The following is a 27,399-nucleotide window of genomic DNA, read 5'->3' on the forward strand; positions in this document are numbered from 1 at the left end:
GTCTTTGACAATTAATAATGTTGAATATATATTCACATTTTTTTTGTCATATTTTTTTCTTTTAGGAAAGCCTGTTCAATCCTTTGCCAAATTGTAATGGCCCATCAATATTTTCTCATTGATTTTTAAGCTCTTGATGAACTAAGACTCTTAACTGTTTGTATTTTTCTTTGTTTTATTATTTGAAAACTTCTTTTCAGTCTGCTATTTGCCTATCAATTTATTACATCTTATATCTAATTTTCTTCTATGCCTAGAAAATTCTTTCTCATTATTATATCAAAGTTTTTACTTTCTGTATTTTCTTCTTTTCCCCACCTCCAGTCTGAACTCTATTTCGGCAACTAATATAAAGTTCTTTCAGCTCTTTGGAGGAGGGTAGCAGTCTGAAGAGTGCTCATTACTTGGTTTTGGGATTGTTCAACACATAACGGTAATGTTTCTAAAGAGAGAACTTGGAACTACACCTGTAAATCAAAGAATTTGTTATCCAGTCTCCTTAAAGATGAGGATATTACTAGAAAAGTACCATAATCGTCTGAAAAGTATGTACATTTAAAAAGCCACATACAATGAATGTTAAAAAAGAAGCCTACTTCCTATGATCAAGTACTGCTTTATGTAAACTTCTTTGGGGAAATCAGCCTCTAGGAATTGTTGCTCTTGGTGCCTTTCCTTCTCTTACCATTTGTAAAGCTGAATTGAGTGGAGCTTCTGTGTGATGTCTTATCTGTCTGATAGGAGCTTCCTCATTATCTCCCTGGCCCTGTTGCAGATCAGCGCCTGGAGACAGACATATCACACATTTCTTCTAAGCTCTTGCTGTAGGTTGTCTCTAGGAAGTAATGAAAGTCCTGAATGTTCTCAGTGGGCAGGCTCCAGACCTGCAGCCCCTTGCCTTGAGCCCTCAGCAGCTGTGGAGTAGAAGCCATTATCCAAGAAATCTGGAAGGAGTTCATCTGTACTCGGGATCGTTTGACTTTTGCAAGATTTGCTAGCGTTAGCTAAGATGTTTTTATCTGAAAATCCTTTCTGTGTTATAATTCTGCTTCCTGAAGACTCTAAAAATAGCAAACACTGACAAATTATGTTTTTGTTGTGGTCTACTTTCTTTCAATCAGCTAAAGGTTATTTTGGGCTTCACCTGAGACTGTAGCTTTGCAGCTTTGTTCTCCAGAGCTGTTTCATCCTGGTGTTTGGGATATTCTTCTGCCCTTTGATACGAATCCTATTCTTAAACTGCTTTATCATGAAAAGTGTTCATTTTGCCCAGGTTTAGTCAGTTTAAGTGAATAACAGGCAGAAATGCTGCTGTCTTCAAAGAGAAATATTAGAGCAGAATGAGAATGAGGAAAGCCACCTTGCCAGAGCCTTTTTAATAAAAAGTATTCTTTTGTGTGACTGTGAGTTGCTGGGTGACCTTGAGAGAAAACTGAGTGCAGAATAAATTATTCAGAGGTGACCTTGGTTTTCAAATTAATAATCAGTTAGTTAAAGAAACATACTCAAAACCCTTGCTCTTAGTAGTCTTTAGATTACAAATCTCATTATTCTACTTATAAGTCTAGCAAACTCTAACAATCACTCTTAAAATGTTTAGTGGGTAGGATAGTGTCCCCTCCAAATTCATGTCCACTCAGAACCTCAGAATGTGACTTTATTTGGGAAATAGGATTTTTGCAGTTGATATTTAGGTAAGGATCAAGATGAGGTCATACTGGATTAGGGCTGGCCCTAAATACAATGAAAGTGGCCTTATTAGAGACAGAAAATACACGGAGAATAGGGTCATATGAAGACAGAGGCAGAGACTGGAGGGATGCTGCCACAAGCCGGGGAAAGCCAGGAGCCACCAGAAGCTTAAAGAGGCAGGAAGGATTATTTCCTAGAAACTTTGGAAGGAATGTGGCCCTGCTGATATTTTAATCTCAGGCTTCTAGCCCTCAGAACTGGGAAACAATAAATTTCTGTTGTTTTATGCCATATAATGTGTGGTCATTTGTTACAGAAGCCATAGAAACTAATATAGGGGTTTGATCCTTGGTTTCATTTACAAACTTAAACTCCTTTCATTAGATTAAACCACAGTTTACATATTTGATTACCTTTTAAGATACTTCAATTATCAAATAAACCTCAAACGTACTTAAATTCTCATAACTCTCATAATGGACTTGGAGGGCATTATGTTAAGTGAAATTAATCAGACAGAGAAAGACAAATACTGTATGTTATCACTCGCATGTGGAATCTAAAAAATACAACAAACTAGTGAATGTAACAAAAAAGTAGCAAACTCACAGATATGAAGAACAAGCTAGTGGTTACCAGTGGGGAGAGGGAAGGGGGGGAGGGGCAACATAGGGGTAGGGGATTAAGAGGTATAAACTATTAAGTATAAAATAAGCTACAAGGGGGGTCTTCCTCGGTGGTGCAGTGGTTAAGAATCTGCCTGCCAATGCAGGGGACACTGGTTTGAGCCCTGGTCTGGGAAGATCCCACATGCTGCGGAGCAGCTAAGCCTGTGCACCACAACTACTGAGCCTGAGCCCGAGAGCCACAGCTACTGAACTCATGTGCTCTGACTACTGAAGCCCGCACGCCTACAGCCTGTGCTCTGCAACAAGAGAAGCCACCACAATGAGAAGCCCGCACACCACAACGAACAGTAGCCCCCGCTCACTGCAACTAGAGGAAACCTGCGTGCAGCAGTGAAGACCCAATGCAGCCAAAAATAAAAGTAAATAAAAAATAAATAAAGCTACAAGAATATATTGTACAACATGGGAAATATAGCCAATAATTTATAACTATAAATGGAGTAAAACTTTTAAAAATTGTGAATTACTATATTGTACACCTGTAACATATTATATTATTGTACATCAACTATCCTTCAATAAAAAATAAAGTTTATTAATATGGTATATCCTAAATCTTTGTATAACTTCAATGTCATAAGTTCAGTAAGAATTTTTCTCATTCCTTTCTACTAAAATCATGAGTTAAGATCAATTAATCAATGATATGTTTTAAGTTGATATCATAGGCTGAATTGTTTTTGTAATAGGCCAAGTTCTCTTAAGCATGACGAGTTTTAAGTACCAAATATTATATGTATTTTTCTTAAGCACAATACAAAGAACGTTAATACTCTATGCTTGATTCTCTGAGACATCTGTAGACCTGATTCTAAAGTTTTCCAGAAAACAGCTGGTTGAGGTGGCATAACAAGTGGAAATGTTGCCTAGGATGACAACTGGATTGATTCTTCCCCAACCCAACTGCTAAGCCAAGTACAGTCACTGTATCATGGTTCCAAAGTTAGAGAAGATAGTTATTATTTCCCTGGTGTATTAGGGTTCTCCACAGGAAAAGAACCAATAGCATATACTTATATGTCTATATCTATAAACATATATTTTATATGTATATATATATATATATTTATTTATTTATTATGAGGAATTGGCTCATGCAATTATGAAGGGTAAGTCTCAGAATTCACCAGATGCAAACCAGAGAATGAGAGGAGCTGATGCTATATTACATCCAAAGGCCCGAGTACCAGGAGAGCCAATGGTGTTAAGTCTCAGTTCAAGGCAGAGAAGACTGATATCTGAGCTCAAGCACTCCTGCCGAAAAGGGGTAAATTCTCCCTTCCTCTGTCTTTTGTCTATTCAGATGCTAGTGGATTGGAAGATGACCACCCATACCAAGAAGGGCAATATACTTTACAGATTCAAATGCTTAGCTCATCTGGAAACACCTTCATAGACAAACCCAGAAACAACGTTTAGTCAATTCTCTGAGCAACCCTGATCCAGTCAAGTTGACATAAAGTGAAGGATGGCACCTGACATTGCCTGATATCATTATCTTTTCCTTCCATCTACAAATAAAAGATTGCAGCTCAGACCCAGGACAGTACTATACTTAATTGAATTTTACATTTCTTTGGTGCATACTATACTTAAATGTTTTCCCAGCTAGATCCAAAACACTTTGAACTTGAGGGAATTCCTCACCCTCTTCCTAATTTCCTTAACTTGTAAGGTCCCAACTCCTACTAGATACTAAAATGACATCTAATTGGATATTGGATATTCCCTCACGGCCTTGTTGGATAATATGGTCTCAACTCCTAAAATCATTCTAGTGCCACTTGAAAAGAAAAGCATTAGAAAATGTTCAGAAGGAATAAACTTTATCGGATGCTACAGAACTAATCTCGAGTGAAGGAAACACAAGAGAAGGAAAAGACCTACAATAACAAAGCCAAAACAATTAAGAAAATCGTAATAGGAACACACATATCGATAACTACCTTAAATGTAAATGGATTAAATGCTCCAACCAAAAGACATAGACTGCCTGAATGGACACAAAAACAAGACCTGTACATATGCTGTCTAAAAGAGACCCACTTCAGACCTGGGACACATACAGATTGAAAGTGAGGGGATGGAAAAAGATATTCCACGTAATTGGAAATCAAAAGAAAGCTGGATTAGCAATTCTCATATCAGACAAAATAGACTTTAAAATAAAGACTATTAGAAGAGACAAAGAAGGACACTACATAATGATAAAGGGATATAACAATTATAAATATTTATGCACCCAACATAGGAGCACCTCAATACATAAGGCAAATGCTAACAGCCATAAAAGGAGAAATCAACAGTAACACAATCATAGTAGGGGAATTTAACATCCCACTTTCACCAATAGAGCAATCATCCAAAAGGAAAATAAATAAGGAAACACAAGCTTTAAACAAGATGGACTTAATTGATATTTATAGGACATTCCATCCAAAAACAGCAGAATACACTTTCTTCTCAAGTGTTCATGGGACATTCTCCAGGATAAATCATATCTTGGATCACAAATCAAGCCTTGGTAAATTTAAGAATTTTGAAATCATATCAAGTATCTTTTCCAACCACAGTGCTGTGAGACTAGATACCAATTACAGGAAAAAATCTGTAAAAAGTACAAACACATGGAAGCCAAACAATAAACTACTAAATAACCAAGAGATCACTGAAGAAATCAAAGAGGAAAGCAAAAAAGACCTAGAAAAAAATGACAATGAAACCACGATGACCCAAAACCTATGGAATGCAGCAAAAGCAGTTTTAAGAGGGAAGTTTAAAAAAATAAAATCCTACCTCAAGAAACAAGAAACATCTCAAATAAACAAACTAACCTTACACCTAAAGCAATTAGAGAAAGAAGAACAAAAAACCCCCAAAGTTAGCAGAAGGAAAGAAATCATAAAGATCAGATCAGAAATAAATGAAAAAGAAATGAAGGAAACAATAGCTAAGATAAATAAAACTAAAAGCTGGTTCTTTGAGAAGAGTGCAAAATTGATAAACCACTAGCCAGACTCAACAAAAACAATGGAGAAGACTCAAATCAATAAAATTAGAAATGAAAAAGGAGAAGTAACATCTGACACCGCAGAAATACAAAGGATCATGAAAGATTACTACAAGCAACTATATGCCAATAAAATGGACAACCTGGAAGAAATGGACAAATTCTTAGAAAAGCACAACCTCCCGAGACTGAACCAGGAAGAAATAGAAAATATAAACAGACAAATCACAAGGACTGAAATTGAAACTGTGATTAAAAATTTTCCAACAAACAAAAGCCCAGGACTAGATGGCTTCACAGGCGAATTCTATTAAACATTTAGAGAAGAGCTAACACCCATCCTTCTCAAACTCTTCAAAAATATAGCAGAGGGAGGAACACTCCCAAACTCATTCTATGAGGCCACCATCAACCTGATACCAAAACCAGAGAAAGATATCTCAAAAATAGAAAACTACAGACCAATATCACCGATGAACATAGATGCTAAAATCCTCAACAAAATACTAGCAAATAGAATCCAACAGCACGTTAAAAGGATCATACACCATGATCAAGTGGGGTTTATCCCAGGAATGCAAGGATTCTTCAATATTTGCAAATCAATCAATGTGATACACCATATTAACACACTGAAGAATAAAAAACATATGATCATCTCAATAAGTGCAGAAAAAGTTTTTGACAAAATTAACACCAATTTATGACAAAAACTCTCCAGAAGGTGGGCATAGAGGGAACTTACCTCAACATAATAAAGGCCATATATGACAAACCCACAGACATCATTGTTCTCAATGGTGAAAAACTGAAACCATTTTCTCTAAGATCAGGAACAAGACAAGGATGTCCACTCTCACCACTATTATTCAACACAGTTTTGGAAGTCCTAGCCACAGCAATCAGAGAAGAAAAATAAATAAAAGGAATACAAATTGGAAAAGAAGAAGTAAGACTGCCACTGTTTGCAGATGACATGATACTATACATAGAGAATCCTAAACATGTTACCAGAAAACTACTAGAGCTAATCAATGAATTTTGTAAAGTTGCAGGATATAAAATTAATGCAGGAAATCTCTTGCATTCTTATACACTAATGATGAAAAATCTGAAAGTGAAATTAAGGAAACACTCCCATTTACCACTGCAACAAAAAGAATAAAATACCTAGGAATAAACCTACTTAAGAAGACAAAAGACCCGTATGCAGAAAACTATAAGACAATGATGAAAGAAATTAAAGATGATACCAACAGATGGAGAGGTATACCATGTTTTGGACCGGTAGAATCAATATTCTGAAAATGACTATACTACCCAAAGCAATCTACAGATTCAATGCAATCCCTACCAAACTACCAATGTCATTTTCATAGAACTAGAACAAAAATTTCACAATTTGTATGGAAACACAAAAGACCCCAAATAGCCAAAGCAATCTTGAGAAAGAAAAGCAGAGCTGGAGGAATCAGGCTCCCTGACTTCAGACTATACTACAAAGCTACAGTAATCAAGACAGTATGGTACTGGCACAAAAACAGAAGTATAGATCAATGGAACAGGAAAGAAAGCTCAGAGATAAACCCACACACATATGGTCACCTTATTTTTGATAAAGGAGGCAAGAATATACAATGGAGAAAAGACAGCCTCTTCAATAAGTGGTGCTGGGAGAACTGGACAGCTACATGTAAAAGAATGAAATTAGAACACTCCCTAACACCATACACAAAAATAAACTCAAAATGGAGTAAAGTCCTAAATGTCAGGCCAGACACTGTAAAACTCTTAGAGGAAAACATAGGCAGAACACTCTATGACATAAATCACAGCAAGATCCTTTTTGACCCACCTCTTAGAGAAATGGAAATAAAAACAAAAATAAACAAATAGGACCTAATGAAACTTAAAACTTTTGCACAGCAAAGGAAACCATAAACAAGACGAAAAGGCGACTCTTAGAATGGAAGAAAATATTTGCAAATGAAGCAACTGACAAAGGATTAATCTCCAAAATTTACAAGCAGCTCATGCAGCTCAATATCAAAAAAACAAACAACCCAGTCCAAAATGGGCAGAAGAGCTAAATAGACATTCCTCCAAAGAAGATATACAGATTGCCAACAAACACATGAAAGAATGCTCAACATCACGAATAATTAGAGAAATGCAAATCAAAACTACAATGAGGTGTCATCTCACACCAGTCAGAATGGCCATCATCAAAATATCTACAAACAATAAATGCTGAAGAGGGTGTGGAGAAAAGGGAACCCTCTTGCACTGCTGGTGGGAATGTAAATTGATACAGCCACTATGGAGGACAGTATGGAGGTTCCTTAAAAAACTACAAATAGAACTCTCATATGACCCAGCAATCCCACTACTGGGCATATACCCTGAGAAAACCATAATACAAAAAGGGTCATGTACCACAATTTTCATTGCAGCTCTGTTTACAATACCCAGGACATGGCAGCAACCTAAGTGTCCATCAACAGCTGAATGGATAATGAAGATGTGGCACATATATACAATGGAATATTACTCAGCCATAAAAAGAAATGAAACTGAGTTATTTGTAGTGAGGTGGATGGACCTAGAGACTGTCATATTGAGTGAAGTAAGTGAGAAAGAGAAACAAATACCATATGCTAACACATACATATGGAATCTAAAGAAGAAAAAAAAAAAGGTTCTGATGAACCTAGGGGCAGGACAGCAATAAAGAGGCAGATGTAGAGAATGGACTTGAGGACACAGGGAGGGGGAAGGGTAAGCTGAGACAAAGTGAGAGAGTCTCATGGACATATATACCCTATCAAATGTAAAATAGTGGGAAGCAGCCACATAGCACAGGGAGATTAGCTCAGTGCTTTGTGTCCACTTAGAGGGGTGGGATAGGGAGGTTTTGAGGGAGATGCAAGAGGGAGGAGATATGGGAACATATGTATATGTATAGCTGATTCACTTTGTTATAAAGCAGAAACTAACACACCATTGTAAAGGAATTATACTCCAATAAAGATGTTAAAAAAAAAACAACTCATTTCAGCAAGGTAAGAAATGCTTTATACAAAGTGAAAAGAAAGGTGTCAACTGTGAAATAAATATTTGCAACCCCTAAAAACAAAAAATAGAGTTTTGGTTGGTCATGTGATGAATTGAGTGTATGATTGCATAACTATATGCCGAGACTCTTCTTTTCTGCCTCTGCCAGAGTCTTTGGGTACAAATGGAGTGCTGTCACATTATTCACCTCAGTTTTCTGGCTTATTCACTCCCCTGGCAACTCACCACCTCACAAGTCTCACTGCCTCCTCACAAAATCTCCCCCTCCTCTGGAAAAAGACCACTCTTTTCTTTAGCTCTGGCATCCTCACTGAAGGTGGCTTCCCCAGAGGCTGTAGTTCACCCCTACCCCAAGGAAGGACATGATTCTCCTACTAGAAAGTTCCTTAGGTTTTCTTGTCAGTTGTCACTCTTCTTCTGGCGTTCCATGCAGAAATCAGTATGCCTCTCTCCCCACTTCAGGGCTCCATTTTATCATCTGAGACCCAGAGCAGTACTATAAGCTGCTCTTAAAATCCTTGATGGAAATCATTCCCTTCAGGAGTGTTCTATATGGGATCAGACATATCCCTGGGACTGGCAAAGAGTGTGTGATCCTGTTGCCCTCTGTCTCCTCAGGTCTTCTGTCTCCATCCCAAGAAACTATGCCTCAAACATCACAGTCACAGACGAGACCTGCGTGCCCTGCTCAGCCAATCTTAGCCAGAGCCACCTAAACTATGATGATGTGGATTATATATATATATATATATATACACACACACATATACATATATATATATTATTTTTTTATTTTATTTTATTTTATTTATTTTTGGCTGCGTTGGGTCTTCGTTGCTGTGCACGGGCTTTCTCTAGTTGCAGCGAGCGGGGGCTACTCTACATTGCCGTTGCGTGGGCTTCTCATTGTCGTGGCTTCTCTTGTTGCGGAGCACGGGCTCTAGGCACGCGGGCTTCGTAGTTGTGGCTCGCAGGCTGTAGAGCGCAGGCTCAGTAGTTGTGGTGCACGTGCTTAGTTGCTCTGCGGCATGTGGGATCTTCCCAGACCAGGGCTCGAACCCATGTCCCCTGCATTGGCAGGCAGATTCTTAGCCACTGCACCACCAGAGAAGCCTGAGATATATTTTTAAAAATATGTGATTATCCGGGCTTCCCTGGTGGTGCAGTGGTTGAGAGTCTGCCTGCCAAAGCAGGGGATACGGGTTTGTGCCCCAGTCCGGGAAGGTCCCACATGCCGTGGAGCGGCTGGGCCCGTGAGCCATGGCCGCTGAGCCTGCGCATCCGGAGCCTGTGCTCCGCAACGGGATAGGCCACGGCAGTGAGAGACCCGCGTACCACCAAAAAAAAAAAAAAAAAAATGTGATTATCCACTAAATGCTAAGGTAAGTAGATGGACGTTTAAAGAGATGCTGAATATTTGCATAGCCTCAATTATTAATAATAATGGGGAAAATAGTAACTTTATGGTAGAGAGACCTGGCAGATACCAGCTTAACCAAGTGGATCACCTTTAATAAGATATATTATCAACATACTATACCAGCTGATGTGATGCAATAAAAAGGTGCATCACCACTGTGTTTTACTTCCTCAAAACATATAACTTCAATCTCATCATGAGAAAATATCAGACAAACTCAAACTGAGGGATACTCTGCAACTATCTGATTAGTACTTGTCAAAAATGTCAAGGTCATGGAAAGCAAAGGAAGACCAAGGAACTGTCACAGATGAGAAGAGACCAAGGAGTCGTGACAATTAAATGCAATGTGAAGTCCTAGATTGGATCCTGGAACAGTAAAGAAACGTTGGTGGGAAAACTGGTGAAATCCAAGTGGAAAATGTAGTTTAGCTAAGAGTCTTGTGCCAAAATTAATCTCCCGGTTTAGATTCATGTTCCTTCATTATGTGAGAGGTTAGCATTAGGGGAAGCTAGGTGGAGGGTATAAAAATATCTCTGTATCATTTTTTTTTTTTGCATTTCTTCTATACTTCTATAATTATTTCAAAAATAAGATGTTAAGATAATTGTGATTACAATAGCAAATTAGAATTTAAAGTAATATATTCTTGCTGCTTGTGTTGGTATCTAAGTAGAAATATAATTAGGCTTATGGAACAGGACAGTGGTTCTCAGTAGTGAGTGTCACAATCACCTGGAGGTCTTGTTTAAACAGATTACTGGGCTTCACCCAGAAATTCTGATTCAGTAGGTCTGGGGTGGGGCCTGAAACATGTGCATTTCTAACCAGATACCAGGTGATGCTGACACTGTTGGTCTGGGGAACCACACTTTGAGAACAACTGAAAGAACATTAACTATCTGCTTCAAGTAAATAAATATGGGTGTGACAGAGACTCAATTGCTGGTCCCTTCAGCTCCTTCCCAGGCAGGTGAGATATGGACCAGGGGATGAGCCAGTGGGGCAGAGCCTGTATCCACGCTCTAACACAGATAGCCTTGAATCACAGGCTTGGCAAGGAGAAGCTGCCTGGGAGCTGGGAGGACAGAGACATGTGCACAAGATCTTTTTTGTTTTTTTTTTTTTTTGGCTGCACTGAGCAGTGGCTTGCAGGATCTTAGTTCCCCAGCCAGGGATGGAACCTGGCCCCCTGCAGTGGGAGCACGGAGTCCCAACCACTGGACTGCCAGAAAATTTCCAAGATCTTTTTTTAAACAACAGAGCATCACAAGTATTTAAGACTGGAGACAAATATGCATTATTCCAGAACCCTACTAAAAAATGGTTGTGTATGTCCTATTAAGTAAAGTCACCATGTGATTTTTCTGTGCTCTGGAGCTATGCAGATAGATTTTGTTTTCTTCTTTTCAAGAATTCTATTTTGATGAAGGAGGACATAGTAACTCTGTGGATTTATACCTCTAGTCATGGTATGGCTCCCATTTCTGAACTTTGACAAGAGCAGTTAGTAGTAAACCAAGGCCAGCACATAAAACATTACATTTTCTTCCTTTCAATTTAAAAAGACATGGCCCATTATAGAAAGCTAGAAAGGTAGAAGAAGTATCATAATTTCTTCACTCTGATACAATCTTGACCTCTTTTTATTTTTTGTGACTTTCTAGTCTTTGGTGCTTTGATAATTCATTTAATTATGACTATAATTCACGCAGTTTTATATCCTATGTTTTCCCAATGAATTCAAGTCACAAATTGTATTTCTGTGTAGTCTTTATATTATCATTTTAATGGTAGCATTTCTGTGTAGTTTTCTATTATCATTTTAGTGAATACATAAATTTCCAAATGATTGTGTCCTAATTTAATGCTAATTGTTTGATGCAAATTGTTAACCTAATGCTATGCACATTTCCTGGGAGAGGTAGACTCTGCCACTGAAACTAACAGCATTTGAGCTGGTTCAGAAAGCTTGGGTGATGAGAACACAGTGCTGATGAGACAAAGCTACAGCATAGCTCTAATGAAAAAACTGTCTCCCCTCGACCAGATTAGAACTTTTGATCCACTTAGCATGATTCCAAAGCATGCCATTGGGTTACCAGGTTTAGACACACCCATCCACTATTGCTCCAGGATAAAAGTCAGTGTATTAGTTTGCATCTCTGATGATATGAAATTCATTTTCCTACAGAGAACATTTTTTACAATAGTAGCTGAAAATGGCTGAAACTTTATTCAGACATCAATCTTGTGGGAGACGTTTTTCCCCAAAACAGGAAGACCAAGACTTATGACATTTCCTCACAGGGCAATGGCAGAAAGAGATACAGAATGGAGTTTTAACATTCTAAGTCTAGATGGATATTCTAGAGAGACAATTCCTCTATATTTAACTGACAGCTCTTTTTTTGAGGACTAAAGTCACTTGCCTAATAACACATCTTTTGGATCTGCCCTTTACCATAGAACTGTTCAAGGAATGATGTATGATCCCAGGATCCACTGCTTGAAGTGAGCCACTGGTATAACTTTCCATCAGAGACCTTAGATTGCTTTGAAATTATATATTCACTAGTCAATTTATGTGATTATCATTTAAAACTGAGCCTCAGTTTCCTCATCTCTCTTTTTTTTTTAAACATCTTTATTGGAGTATAATTGCTTCTCAGTTTCCTCATCTCTAAATTGGAGATGATAGCAGTACCTATTTCATAAATTAAATTAAATGAGTTTAATATAAGAAAATGCTCAGAACAAGGCTGAAACTATAAGCACCATGTAAATGTTAGCTATTACCTTTTTTTTTTTTTTTTTTTTGAGCACGCCGCACAGCTCGTGGGATCTTAGTTATGTGACCAGGGATTGAACTCGGGCCCTCAGCAGTGAAAGTGTGGAGTCCTAATCACTGGACTGACAGGGAATTCTCTAGTTTTTACTTCTTTAGGACTGTTGGCAGGGAACATATCTTTTTTGTGCACCAATATATCCCCGGTGCCAAACTACAGTGTCTGGCAAATAGTGGGGCTCAATAAATGTTTGTGAATGACTTAATAGCAACAAAATATATACATGGAGTGGCTGACAAAGCTCTTGTTTCGCCTTCTTGTCCTCTTTATTTCTTGTTTTCCCCAAACTCTATAATCTAGGGATTAGGAACAGCTGGTTGCTTATGTTCATAGCCCAAACACAAAAAGAACTCAGCAGGTCTTAGAGGGAGGGCCGCAATGTCTTATAACCACATAGCTTAGAGGGTGGAAGTTTATTTCCACATTAGCTGTTTTCATCAATGAAAATTGCTTAGAACATTATTTTTGGAGTGTTAGACACTGAAAAGATTGACTGGAAATCCATAATTTTCACAGCCATGCTCTTCAAAATTTCCTTTACTCTTAAAACTGAAGAATGAAAAGAAAAACAGGAAAATATCCGTATGTGTATAGAAAGCCCTTGCGTTTGAGAAGTCTCCAGTCAAGAATTCATTTGTTACAATAACTCATGATTCCCTTCTCAGGGTTAACTTCCTGTTTCTCCTAAATTGCAGGCACACTTGCAATGTAAGGAAGGGGAGGTCAGTGGCGTTGAACTCTCACCCAGATCAACAGTCTTATTTCTGCTCGCTGGGACGGATGTCCTTCGTTCCAAAAGTCCAGCTGCAATCCGATGGTTTAATTTGCAGTGAATTTCCCTAGAGTAACAATGTTAGGTTTCACAACCAGATTAAGGAATCCTATTAGTCTTACTCAGAAGGGGAATTCGATATGAATAGTGCTAGAAAATCCAGCCATCATTTGTAATGATTGCTGTATGGGAGGTTTTTAAACTCTCCATTTAGGGAGCCAGGAATTTATCTTTCTTTTTTTTTTCTTTTTTTTTTTCTTTTTATTTTGCAGCACGTGGGCCTCTCACTGTTGTGGCTTCTGCCGTTGCGGAGCACAGGCTCCAAGACGTGCAGGCTCAGCAGCCATGGCTCATGGGCCCAGCCGCTCCGCGGCATGCGGGATCCTCCTGGACCGAGGCACGAACCTGTGTCCCCTGCATCGGCAGACGGACTCTCAACCACTGCGCCACCAGGGAAGCCTGGAAACGTATCTTTCTTAAAAGTGAAATTAGGGACCACACTTCTTTCCACCCTGTACTTGCTGTCTTTGAAAGTAATGATGCTTCCACTCTCCACCTAAGCAGGAGGTGTCTCCTCTGGACCAAACAGACAATGAGAAGTCAGGAGGCAACAAGAACCTGGAAGACATGATCCACCTGCAGGGTAACCTCTGAACTCAGTCTGACTTTTTTGAAACCCCCAAGACTTGATCTACAACATGCTACAAACTCTGCTGTTACCATCCTTTATTTCCAATTAGATCATGAGTTTCTTATTAAAAGATGAGTTCCTGGAAAGATTGTTGCTTGATAAATCCTTTATCATGACTGTCTAACCAGATTTCCTGTCACATATGAGGGGCTATATCATCGTTGAAATGAAATCCCTCCAATTTCTAACCATTCCTGATCTGTTAAGGAGGATTGTATACTTTGATAGTTTCTCTCCTGCCTCTTACATAGAACTCAAGTTCTACTGTCAACTCAGGTAAGAACTCAGCTTTTTGGACGCATCTTGTGAATTTCATTGCAAACAGTTAAATAAAAATAGGGCATCGAGAGCTTCCCTGGTGGCGCAGTGGTTGAGAGTCCGCCTGCCGATGCAGGCGACACGGGTTCGTGTCCCGGTCTGGGAAGATCCCACATCCCACATGCCGCAGAGCGGCTGGGCCTGTGAGCCATGGCCGCTGAGCCTGTGCGTCCGGAGCCTGTGCTCCGCAATGGGAGAGGCCACAACAGTGAGAGGCCCATGTACCGCAAAAAAATAAAAAAATAAGGCATCGATTTCCAGCCAGATCCTATAGGGAAGAACAAATCCTAACTCTTCTTTTTTTTTTTTGGTACGCGGGCCTCTCACTGTTGTGGCTTCTCCCGTCGCGGAGCACAGGCTCTGGACGCGTAGGCTCAGCGGCCATGGCTCACGGGCCCAGGCGCTCCGCGGCATGCGGGATCTTCCCGGACCGGGGCACGAACCCGTGTCCCCTGCATCGGCAGGCGGACTCTCAACCACTGCACCACCAGGGAAGCCTGACAAGGCCTACGTCTTATAGGAAGATGTGCTGGCCATGTTTCACTGTATTAGCCTGTGTGAACCTTGGACCTGTAAGCAGAGAGGCAGCTGAATTTACTGAGATTCCCCAGCCTGCGGCTGATTGTACCATAAAGCAGCTAATTGGGTGACTCCCAGTGGTGGGGACCTGTTGGGTTCATGTACCCTAACATCAGACTGTGTACTTTCTGCCTTGGTTTATCTGAGATTCTTCTGTGTCTTTTCAGTTACTATCACAACTCTTATCTCTTTTTTTGAGTTATCATAACTGAGACTCAGTTTCTTGAGACCAAAACAATTTGACCAAGACAATGGAGCTAGGTGTTTAAGGATAAAAACAAAAAAGGAAAAAGAAAAACCCAAACCCATCTTCTACATGTCAGAGGAACTTTTACAGGAAATGGGGAGGAGACCAGGGCTCTGAGGTCTGTAGATTCATATATGAAATAAGGCGTGGTGGGTACTGGAGGGGGAAAAAAGCCCCGATTTGTAGTGTTTGCCAATTTTTGAGTATAAAATACTCCGATCATGATGATTTAAAGCTATTAATACTTTAACAACCAATTTACAAAATTGCTGTAGATTTAACAACAGATTCTTGCAAGCAAGCCAATAAGCACTTGCTCTAGGGTAACACACATGGACAAGCAGTTGGGGAAAGACCCTTAGGACTTTTCTCCCTTTTCACTCTTCCCTTCACATTTTGACCTGAGTGGTGAGAAGTGGGTTCTCAGCTGGAGGAGACTAAGTTATCTAAAAAGGAGTGAGGAGAAATGAGCGCAGCAGATAACTACTGATGGAGAGAAGCAATGTCCTGCCAGTTGAGGTGAATAGAGTATTCATTCATAAGATTAGTGGTGGCCGGAGCAGATACATTGGGGGATGGCTTTTTTTTTTATTCTTGGTAGACTTACTTGAGAAATAAACATGACACACCAAAGGCTCCCTGCTTATATCCTACTTGTACATTTTACCCACTAGAAGCTCAAATGAGTTGATAATTTCTACTCATGGTATGTAAATAGGCCAGAAGTTAGAACAATTCCAGTGATACTCATATTGTATTCTGAAGGAGTTCAGGACCTGTTGCCCCAAAATATGCCACTTTGGTATATTGATTACTTTGAGCTATAGGCACTTGAGAAACAGCAAATGCAGCGAGACACTTTCTCTGATTTCCCCTTATCTGCCTAAAGACAGATGCTTCAAAAGGAAGGCAGTTATAAATCTCCTCTCTGGGAATTTCTTCAACCAGGGAAGATCTGCTCTGATCACAGGAGAGGAGAGGAGAAGTGGAAACCACACTCAGACAAACTTTATCAAAAATTATCAGGTCTCCCACCTGTTTTTCTAAGGGCTCATTCATCTTTCCTAAAAATCATTTACTTTCCTTTAAATGTCTACATCACCCCTCCACCTATTAAGACAATATATAAGCTCTCATATATCACTCTTTTTTGGGGTATTTTTTTTTTCTGTGATGCCTCCATACATGTAGTACTAAGTTAATAAATTTATAAACATTTTCTCTTGTTAAAGTACCATTGTCAGTTTATTTCATAGGCTCAGCTTTTGGACCTAGGAAGGTAGGGAAAGTCTTTCCTCCCTACAGTTCTACAGAAATGATTTCCTTTCACTCTCATTTTGTATGACTAGAACCCTCTGGACTTGTACAGCATGGGAGCCCTGTGTGTAAACAACATAGAAGAATTAAACCTATTGGTTACATATACCATGATGTCAGTTATTTGATCAACTTTTTTATCTTAGTGATATTAACCCGTGTGGAATAGAGCTTTGATTGATGGACTAGGTAGTCAGTGCAAAGAACAATAGTGTAGATCAATCTTATCTGTCTCGACTCCCATTTTTAAAAAGCTTTTAAATGAATTTTTAATTGTAGTAGAGGTTGGATTTACAGAAAAGCTCTGAAGGTAGTAAAGAGAGTTTTTGTCTATCCTCCACCCAGCTTTCCCTGTTATTAGCATTTTACCTTAATATAGTACATTTGTCACAATTGGTGAACCAATGTTAATATATTATTATTAACTAAAGTCCATACTTTCTTTAGATTTCTTTCATTTTTCCCTAATGTCTTTCTTCTGTTCCAGGATTCCATCCAGGAAACCACATTACTTTCAGTCATCATGTCTCCTGAGGCTCCTCTGGGCTGTGACAGTTCTCAAATTTCCCTTGTTTTTGATGACCTTGACAGTTTTGAGGAGTCTAGTTAGGATTTTGTAGAATATCCCTCAGTTGAAATTTATCTGCTGTTTTTCTCATGATTTGACGGGGGTTATGGGCTTTGAGGGGAAGACCACAGAGGTAAAGTACCATTTTCATCATATCCCATCAAGGTACCTACTATCGACACAACTTATCACTGTAGTTGTTGAATTTGATCACCTGGCTGAGAAGTATTTGTCAGGTTTCTCTCTTGTAAAGTTACTCCTTATTTTGACCCTTATTTTTTATTCTGGGAAACGATGACTACAAAGGATAAGATATGTTTCCTGCAATGCTCAATGGCTTAATCCATGTATTGAAGCTACTTTACTCTGGATATGGCTCTTAAGCTTAGCTGGCCATAAAAGTTGCATTGCCGTTTTTATTTTCTTTTAATTTTCTTTGGCCGTGCCACACAGCATGCAAGATCTCAGTTCCCCAACCAGGGATGGAACCCTTGCCCCATGCAGGGAAGCCCGGAGCCCTGAACGCTAGACGGCCAGGGAATTCCCGCATTGCCATTTTAAAAAATGCACATTCCCGGGTCCTACTCCTGAAAACTCTGATTCATTTGGACAGGGAGACCTTGGGCAGGAACCCACATTTTTAACAAACAGAGGTTATTTTAATATAGTGGTCTCTAGACTACATACACTTTGAGAAAATAGACCTACGCTGTAAAGGGAAATTAAGAAAATCTGGATATACTCAGAAATAGCCATTTCCATTTATGTGATGCTGGAATAGAGGAAAATTTCATTCTGAGTTGCCCTTTTTGGCATCACCCCAGGGCATAACATGCAATCAGGATCTAACCCAGTGCTTTCCCCCTCTTTAAAGCACTTTTGTACCCCCGCTGGATGGGCAGTACCACTTTCCAACATGCTGCGAGAGCATTTTGTTAAAACCAACATCCTATGTTAATTCAACTATTTGTGGGCTTACACAGCAAAAATAGATGAAGAAATACATCCTATATTTCAGTGGGAAGAAAAATATTATTATTAAAGAAAACCTCAACTGACTAGCCACATTTTTATTCTGTGGGGATAGCAGAATTCACCTCATGGAAAATCATATGCTTTGGTTTAGAAAAACTACTTAGTGGGCCCTTTGGTTATAAAACGAAAAGGCCTGAACCAAGTCTGGGCTTAGAGAGGAAGTAACAGAGCAACTAAAATGGTGTCCTCCCTGGGGATGGAGAGAGTGACCCAGGATGGCAGCTGCTAGGTGGGCTTCCAGAAGGAGTAGATGTCAGATCCCTGGAACTTAGGGAAGACGGGGAGGGAACCGGCTGAAATGACATGATGGAAGAATGGGAGGTTAGAGGAGAAAAAGTCATCGAGAGATGCCCTGGGGCGGGGAAAGGTAGATCAACTTTAGCATCAGGGCTGCTGATTCTACCTGCTGCAAATTATTCTCTTTTGAGAAAAGATAAACTGAAGCATAAGAAAAGTTGTAAGAGTTTGAGCAAAAGTCAATTTGAATTGGACAGCATCCAATGTAGCAGATAGAAAGGAGCTCTGACGAGCTGTACAAAATGAGAGACTTATTGGCAGAAGGGGGAGAGGTCAAGGAAGTTAGACTAGACAAAAAAGCGGGTGGGTTATTGCAAGGTCACCTTCCTTTAGAGGATGGCAGGGTCTATCAGGCAGGTGACCTCAGTAGTGCAGATCAGGAGATTCCGGATGAACTGGCTTAAGATTCCATTTCGAGAGAGCTGAAATTGTAATTAAGTCTTGTTCGTGATGCGGAGCTTAGCATAAATGACTCTGTTTTGTGCCTGTTATCTTGTTTTTAACAATCCTAATCCTTCATGCCCTAGAGCCTCATGTTAGTAGGTCACCTTCTGGGTCTCAGGAACAGGGCAGATCAAAGAGACCTAAAGCAGCATCAGAAGGTAGATTCAGAGAGCCAGCCAATGTTGGAGGAGCAGATGAGCAGGATTCTGGGTGTGCTGTAGCACCCACATTTATGCATGGGCTTGGAGTTATTTGATCTGGACCCATTTAATGACTGGAAGACTGAAGGCCTTTCAGTTATGAGTAAGAGATACCCTAAAGGCTCCCTAGTTTTCCTGCAGATCTGAAAGAGGACTCTTGAAGGAAACTTTGGTAACAGATGGATATCTCCATTTCTTCCCTCAGATTATATTTGCTTAGTTCTCTGCGATTTTTATTGTCAACCCAGTGCTAAATTTTCAAATAAACTCGTGCTCATGAAGTGGATAGTATTTCATCATATATGATTTTGTTCAGTTTCATCTGGTCTAAATACAAAGTGGATAGAATTTATTTTTTCTATTGCTGACAGAAAAATTCTCTTGCACGAACCTATTTCCTGATACAGACAAACAGTGTTGAGTAAGGCCTGGTAGTCTAAGTATCCCCACAGTTGAGAGGGATGGATAAAATGACTTCTGCAATGTAAGTAAGAAACTAAGATAAAGGGTAAGGCAAAAGAAACCGATCTATCAGCTAGCAAAAACAAGATATAAACATGGAAATGAAAAGATACTTCTTCCCCTAAACCTATAGTGCTATGTATTATTTGAAAAGAGTAAGTAGCAGGAGAGGGAAATTTGTTTTTAATCCTTTGGGAAATGTTTGTGCATTTTTGTGTGTATGTGGGGAGAAGGGATAATGAATAAAGGAGAATATCACATTAGAATAACGTCTCATAAACTGGTTGCCCTATTACTTTTAGTCTCTAATAGCTGACAGGGAAGCTGGTGAGAATTTTGCGAGGATAGAAGTTTGACAGAAAGCAACAATATTCTCAAAATTTAATGTTTTCATTTTATTGTTTTAATGTTTATCTCTTTGGGTTTTATATTAGTTTCCTATTGCTGCTGGAACAAATCACCACACACTCAGTGTCTTAAAACAACATAAATTTATTATTTTATAGTTCTGGAGGTTAGAAGAGTCACACTGGGCCAAAATCAAGGTGTCAAGAGTGCTGTGTTCCTTTCTGGAGGCTCTCAGAAAGAATCTATTTCCTTTAACTTTTCCAGATTCAAGAGGCTGCACACATTCCTTGGTTTATGGCCCCTTCCTCCATCTTCAAAGCCAGAAGTGCTTTGCATCACTTGGTCCTTTTTTTCTGTAGTCACATCTCCCTCTGATTCCAGCTGGGAAAGATTCTCTGCTGTAAGGACCTATGACAGATTAGATTGGGTTTACCCAAATAATCCAGGATAATCTCTTCACCTCAAAGCCATTAAGGTAATCATACCTGGAAAGTTCCTCTGCCATATAAGGTAACATATTAACAGGTTCTGGGAATTAGAACGTTGACATCTTTGGTGGGAGGGGGGTAGTTATTCTGCCTACCACAAGTTGGGCATAGATTTCATCGTCCATCTCATCCCTCTTCCCACCAAAGTCACTGAAGAAATTTTTTAGTGCAAAGCCATGGACAGGCTTGTAGCGAATTAGAATTTCATGATTCCTTGCATCCAGTGGGGAAAAAAAAGTTAGGGATTACGTTAAATTGGGATTTCCCTTTCACCAGTTATTCAAATCATCTCATCAGATAGCTTGGGGTATTACTGATGATGAATAATTTGATTCCTCATTTAAATCTTTTCCTTGAATTAACCCCTTTTTTTTTTTTTTTTTTTTTTTTTTGCGGTACGCGGGCCTCTCACTGTTGTGGCTTCTCCCGTTGCGGAGCACAGGCTCTGGACGTGCAGGCTCAGCGGCCATGGCTCGTGGGCGCAGCCAATCCGCGGCATGTGGGATCTTCCCGGACCAGGGCACGAACCCGTGTCCCCTTCATCGGCAGGCGGAGTCTCAACCACTATGCCACCGGGGAAGCCCGAATTAATCACTTTTATAATTGTACTTTTCTACTTCAGCTTGAAATATATACAATAGTCATGGCTAGTGCCTTGTGAGGAGGATTTGGGTTGTTTTTTCAACCTGTCACTAGAAGATACCTTTTGAGCTATCAGACCAACAAAGATCAGGGAAGAAGCACTTCTGGTAAGTTCTTCCCAGATTTAGAAAACCACAACAACCAGCATCCTCAGGAGAGGAAAAGTTAACTTAGAGGCAGGAAATTAAGGACTCTCTTTAGAGAAAGAAAGGGTCATTCAATACTCTAGAGCAACACAATCCAACAGAAATATAGCACAAGCACATATGTAACTTAAGACTCTTTAGCAGCTATATTAAACACAGTAAAAAGGAATAGGTTGAACTTTTTACTATATATCCAAAATATCATTTCAACATGTAATCAACATAGGAAATTATTGATGAGATTAAAAACTTTTTTTTTTTGTATTAGAAATTTGGGATCTTCTGTGTACTTTACACGTATAGCACACCTGAATTCAGACTAGCTACATTCAAGCGCTCACCAGCTGCATGTAGCTGCTAGATAGAGTCTACCACACTGGACAGAGCCAAGTAGAAGCTTCTTTCATTTAAGAAGCATCTTTGAGTAAGCTTGTTCATTGAGTCTTCATAGCATTCCCTACTCTTCCTCCGATTCAAAAGCTTGACCCCCTTAGATCATATGGTGGTCACTACTGTCTGTTTCAACACGGATGTCCCACAGCTTTCTCCCCTGCCAATATCCACTAGAGAAACAGGAAGACAAGCACTCACTTCCCTAGTCTTCTTTGCAGCTGGAAGTGGCCATTTGACTATTCAGGTCAATAAGAGGTCAGAAGAATTACGATCAAGGGTCTCTGGGAGCTGGTACTGTTCTTTCCTTCTAGATGCTCTGAATGCCATGCCTGGAACTGTAACATCCCAGAGAATCTCCAAGACACATGCCCGGACACCATTAAATAACTGAACCAATGTTCACAGCCATCCCATCAGCACCCCGTTTCTTTCTACTGAAAAAAATCAATCCTTACTTATTGAAGCCACTGTTCATAGATTTCTCTTTAATGTGCATCTTATTTCATCCCTAAGTGATACAAACAGCTCTCTGGATCCTGCTTTGCACAAACTGCACTTCTTTGACCCTGGCTTCCCACTAGTTCTGACAATGAGGGGCACTAGAAAGAGGCTGAGAAGTAAGGGGAAGGAAAAACGACTCCTTTTTTTTTTTTTCTCCAATTAGGATCATCCTGAAATACCTAGGGTGGTTTCTATTTCCTGAATGAATAAACCCCTTGCATTCTCTTCTCCATGTGGCAGGAGGAATAATAATTTTAAAACATAAGTCAGATCGTATCTACAATGGCTTCTAGTATCAATAAAAATAAAATATAAAGTCCTTGCTTTAGCCTGTGAGGTTCTGCATATGTGCCTTTGTGCTCCATCCCTGACATTTCACGCTGTCATTCTTCCCCTTGCTTTCTCAGTCCAATCACTCAGAGCTCCTTAGTCCTTCAAGTCAAGCCATCCTGACACATGCTGCCTTCACCAGCTCTGCACTGGCTTTTCCATCTGCCTGGAATTGTCGTCTGCCAGATCCTCACCTGGCGGCATCTCTCACTCGCTTCAGCTCTCTGCTCAAATACCATCTTATTGGCAAGGACTTCCTTCAGCACCCATATCAGACAAACCTGCCCCTCTTGATCCGTTCACCCTGCTCCATATTTTTCCTCCAGCACTTCCCCCCACCCTGATGTTTTCCATGCTTAATAGTTTATTATTCATCTCCCCCAACTAGAACAAAAGTCTGTAATGTTAGGAGCTTTGACTATTTCATTAGCTGCTTTATCCCTATTATATGGAACAGTTCCTGAGACAGGAATCACAGGAAAAGGATGCGGGGGAAAGTGGAGATAATGTTAAATTTGGATGTGGTGATTTTCTGGTTGCCTGTTGGATATTCCTGTGGACATGCCCTGCTGACAGCCAGGGACATATGAGTCTGGAGCTAATAGGAGAGATGAAGTTAGTTGAATTAGATTTGATTAAAGCCATGGGTTTAGAAAACATCCAGGAATTGTTTATAGAAAGAGAGGGGAGCCAGGACGAAATTGCACAAGACACAAATATCAAAGAGAGATACAAAGAGGGACTTTGCAAGGAGATTATGAATGAAGGTCAGATTCAGATGGAGAGAAGTGGTGACTCAGAAACCATGAGAGGAGAAATCGTCCAGGGGAGAGTGATGAAATGCCTCAGTGATATCAAAGAAGAGATCCCAACTAAAACTGCCCTTTTGGTTTGGTATCTAAAGATGCTGGGTGTCAGTGCTAGGTGGGAGCTTTTGTGGAATGATCAAATGAGAGTTTTTAGAGAGCCAGATTGCCATGGATTGAGCAATAAACAAGAGATGGGGAACTATGGGCTTCTCTTTCAAGAACAATCTCTTTGAAAGGAGAGAGAGGTTTTCTAAGTGAGGGAGAGACTGAGCCAATAGAAAATTGCACTTTTTTTTTTTTAAAGATGAGAGATGTAGGGACATGTCACACAGCATTGGAAATCAGCAAGTGTCGCTAAGAGCAGAGGTCAGGGCCAACTTAGGATGCCTCTGCACTCTGCATGGGGACCATTTCCAGGCTCAATGTTGAGCAAATCTGGGTCCACGGAGGAATCTTTGCTGAGTCTTTGACACCAGTTATGACAGAAGAAGCCTTTTGAGGAAGTGTCCTTTTGAGATACCTGTTCAGAGAGACTTTGGACTTCCCTGCTGTTCTCCAAGGCAGGGCTGACCCCTGACACCCTTGTTATTGGGTGGAAACCGTCCCGCCTCCCAATTTTGCAGATATGGTGTCTAAAGAACTTGCAAAGACTCATATTTTCCTCTTTTTATGTCCTCCGTACGAGCTTCAGGTCGCATATTCAAATAATCTTGGAACAGACAGATTGGTAAAACCAGAATCCCCCAAGATAAATATGCAAACCAAGTTCTAGTAATTTCCAGAGTGGTGGTTAATAAAAATTGTTAAACGAGTGAACCTTGTTTTGTTTTAAACTCTTAGATACTCATCCAATTTGAGACCTGATAACCATCTTAACCTTTTTTTGTGAATATTGATGATATGCCTTGATAGAGAGTACACCATGAGTGTATAATAATTTCACAAATCTATAGTGGTGAGAAATATCTCTGCATAATGTATTGTTCACTGCTGATTTGAGGCCGAAGTGTGGTAAAAATCAGTTAGAGTGGTTGCCCCACACTTTTTTCCTTGGGCCCTTGCGACCGCACCCTGTGTACATTAACATAAGAACAGGGAGTGTGCATCTATGATCTTACTGGTTCGCCAGCAATCAGGTAAGAGAGCTCTGCTATTCATGAGAGTAATAACAATTCCTTCTGAGGACTTTTCTGGAAGTAAAAACCAGCTTAAAGCCAAAACAAAACAAACAAACAAAAACAAACCCCCTGCCCCCCAGAGATCTAATTATGAAGCCATCCCTAGTAGAAGGTATATTAGTTTCCTAGGGCTGCCAGAACAAATTACTACAAATGAGGTGTCTTGAAGCAACAGAAATGTATTCTCTTACAGTTATGGAGGCTGGAAGTCCAAAATCAAGATGTCAGCAAGGTTGGTTCTTTTTGGAGGCTCTGAAGGACAATCCGTCCCTTGCCTGTCTCCCAGCTTCTGGTGGTGGCCAACAATCCTTGGTGTTCCTTGGGGTGCACCTTGATCACTTCATTTTCTGCCTCCATCATCTCACGGTTTTCTCCTTGTGTGTCTCTGTGTTCCTGTGTCTTCACATGGCTTTCTTATAAGGACAAAAGTTATTGAAATTAGGGCCCATCCTAAAGCAGTATGACCTTCTCTCAACTTGATTACATCTGCAAAGATGTACTCTATTTCCAAAGATAATTTGCATCCACTTGTACCAGAGGTTAGGACTTCAACCTATCTTTTGTGGGGGAGACTCAATTCCACCAACCACAGAAGGCTATCGAGAAATAGATATTTAGATGAGCTCAGCAGAAGAGTCCACACTTAGCGTGCAAGGAATGAACTTTGTATACTAAGTAACAAATTATAACTTTTGTGCATTCAAGCTTTGGTCAAAGCTGGGATCTCTCTGGGAAAATTAAAAATCCCACAGATTTCTTATATCCTGAAATTGTGGGTAGTGGAAAACAGATTTGTCCACTCTGTCTGGCACCAATAGCACTTTCTTTTCTTTTCAAATTGGATAAGTCTGCCTTGGAAACTGGAAAGACCAGTGAAAACCACTCTTAAAATTTCACAAAATTCTTAAGATTAGTCAAAATTGTAGCCATTTTCAATACACTGCACCTCGGGAGAATAACATCTTCTGAATCAGAATATCCAACTCTCAGATTGCCTTTTTATGTGCACTGAGATTACAAAGCATGTTCCTGATGACCCCCATCCTCCATGGTGCCTGAAACTCTTCAGAGTTTGTATAGCTTATTTTAGGAAATTTGCTATGCCTCAGCCTTTTACATTTGTGCCACTTACATGATGAATAGTATTCTGAGTGTTAAGGTCTTTCAAAATCAACCAAATATTTCTTTCCTTACAGTTAGAATGATTTGGTTCTCAGAGTTATGCATTACATTAGTTTCTTTTGGCTGCATTTCATTTTATAATTTTTTAAATTCTTTACAATATTGTTCATCTGTGCTATTATTTTCCTTGAGTTCAAAGATGTCACAGCAGACAGAACTCTTTCCTGAGCTGAATTTCTGTCACTAGGGACCTGTATGTTTTTGGAGCTGTCTAGGACTAATAATTTTCACCATACCAGCTGTCACATATAATTCAGTCTCCTAAATTCCAATACATTGGCAGAATGGGTGAGCAGTCACTTGAAAGAAGACTTTTCAGTATCAATCTTTTCCCTTTATATCAGCGTTCAGAAATTCCAATTAAAACATTTTGGGAAGCAGAAAAAATTGGTAAGTAATGGAATTAGATAGTGCTTCCCACATTCCCCTTTCAATTTGATCTGCATTTAGAAGGAAGTTAGGACTCAGTCCTTATTTCCTTAAGACTTGGTATGTGCAGAGCAATGCACTGGAAACTGTGGAACTGACAGAGGATCCCTGCCCTCAGGGATCTGATTGCCTCAATTCCCAAGAGTAAACCAATGGTAAGAACAGCAGAATGTTGGCGAGTGTGTTAGTTTCTTTTTGCTGCTGTAAAAAAATACCACAAATTTGGTGGATTAAAAAAATTATTATCTTACAGTTCTGGAGGTGAGAAGTCTGATATGGGACTCGTGGGGTCTAAATCAGAGTGGTGGCATGGCTGGATTCTTTCTGGAAGGCTCTTGCCTTCTCCAGCTTCTTAAGACTCTTCACATTCCTTGGCCCATGTTCCACTTCTGTCTTCAAAGCCGGCAAAGGCTGGTCAAGTCTTTCTCATGTCTCATCACTGACACTGACTTTTTCTGTCTCCTTCTTCCACTTTAACAACTTTTGTGATTACATATGGCCCACCCAAGTAATCCAGGATAGCTTTATTTTAAGGGCAGCAGATAAGCAACCTTAATTTCATCTATAATCTTAATTCCCCTTTGCACGTTAAGCTAACACATCTGTAGGTTACGGGGAATAGGACATGGACATGTTTAGGGGACCATTCTTTAGCCTACCACAAGGAGCAAAGGTCAGTTATGTGTCCTCTTCTGATCAAAAAGATAGGAGGCTTTGTCCAGAACTGTCCTGCTTAGTAAATATATTTTACTGAGTCATTCTGGCGCTGGGTGGAGTGAGAGACAACTCAAATCTCACACTATGCCCAGTTTTTGCCTTATTATCTATCTCCTCCATCCTCCCCTAAATCTGAGCATGGAATTGTGTAGTCTTTTCCTTTAGTTGGTCAATCTTTGATTTTTACCTAGCAAAACTAAACATTTGAAGAACGGGTATATTTCAAGTGGAAATATGATTAATTCTTAGAAATAGTTGACCCATTTGGATGGAAATGAACAGTGGAAAGAAGTTCTTTCAAATGTATTGCAAGAAAATACGATGCGGTAGTGACATCCTCTATATATGTAATACCATTTTTACGAAGATCTCTGGTTGTTTTCTTATATATAGTTTCGTTTATCTTTCTGCGGTAGATCTTCTGTACAAATACCTGCCCAGCAACCACGCTACCTATCACGTACACAGCCGTGGCCACAATCCCACTTCACAGAATATGTTCTCAGCCCTGCTGAGTGGGCAACAGACCCCCGTGGCCTCACCCCCTGGGGGGGTGAACACCTACTCCAT

General features: G+C 39.9%; 1 protein-coding gene and 1 long non-coding RNA gene across 2 annotated transcripts in view; one reads left to right on the forward strand and one right to left on the reverse strand.

The window, feature by feature from the left end:
• JAM2 (junctional adhesion molecule 2) overlaps nucleotides 1-27,399 on the forward strand; it is a 407,749-nt gene that overhangs the window by 159,912 nt on the left and 220,438 nt on the right. The window lies entirely within an intron of this gene.
• LOC137224564 (uncharacterized) lies at nucleotides 20,143-25,436 on the reverse strand. The gene is made up of 2 exons (XR_010943382.1): nucleotides 24,693-25,436; nucleotides 20,143-20,422 (listed from the first exon to the last, which is right to left on the reverse strand). It is a non-coding gene; the product is annotated as an uncharacterized lncRNA (long non-coding RNA).

Source organism: Pseudorca crassidens, chromosome 5 (assembly GCF_039906515.1).
Source record: "Pseudorca crassidens isolate mPseCra1 chromosome 5, mPseCra1.hap1, whole genome shotgun sequence".
Lineage (NCBI taxonomy): Eukaryota > Metazoa > Chordata > Mammalia > Artiodactyla > Delphinidae > Pseudorca > Pseudorca crassidens.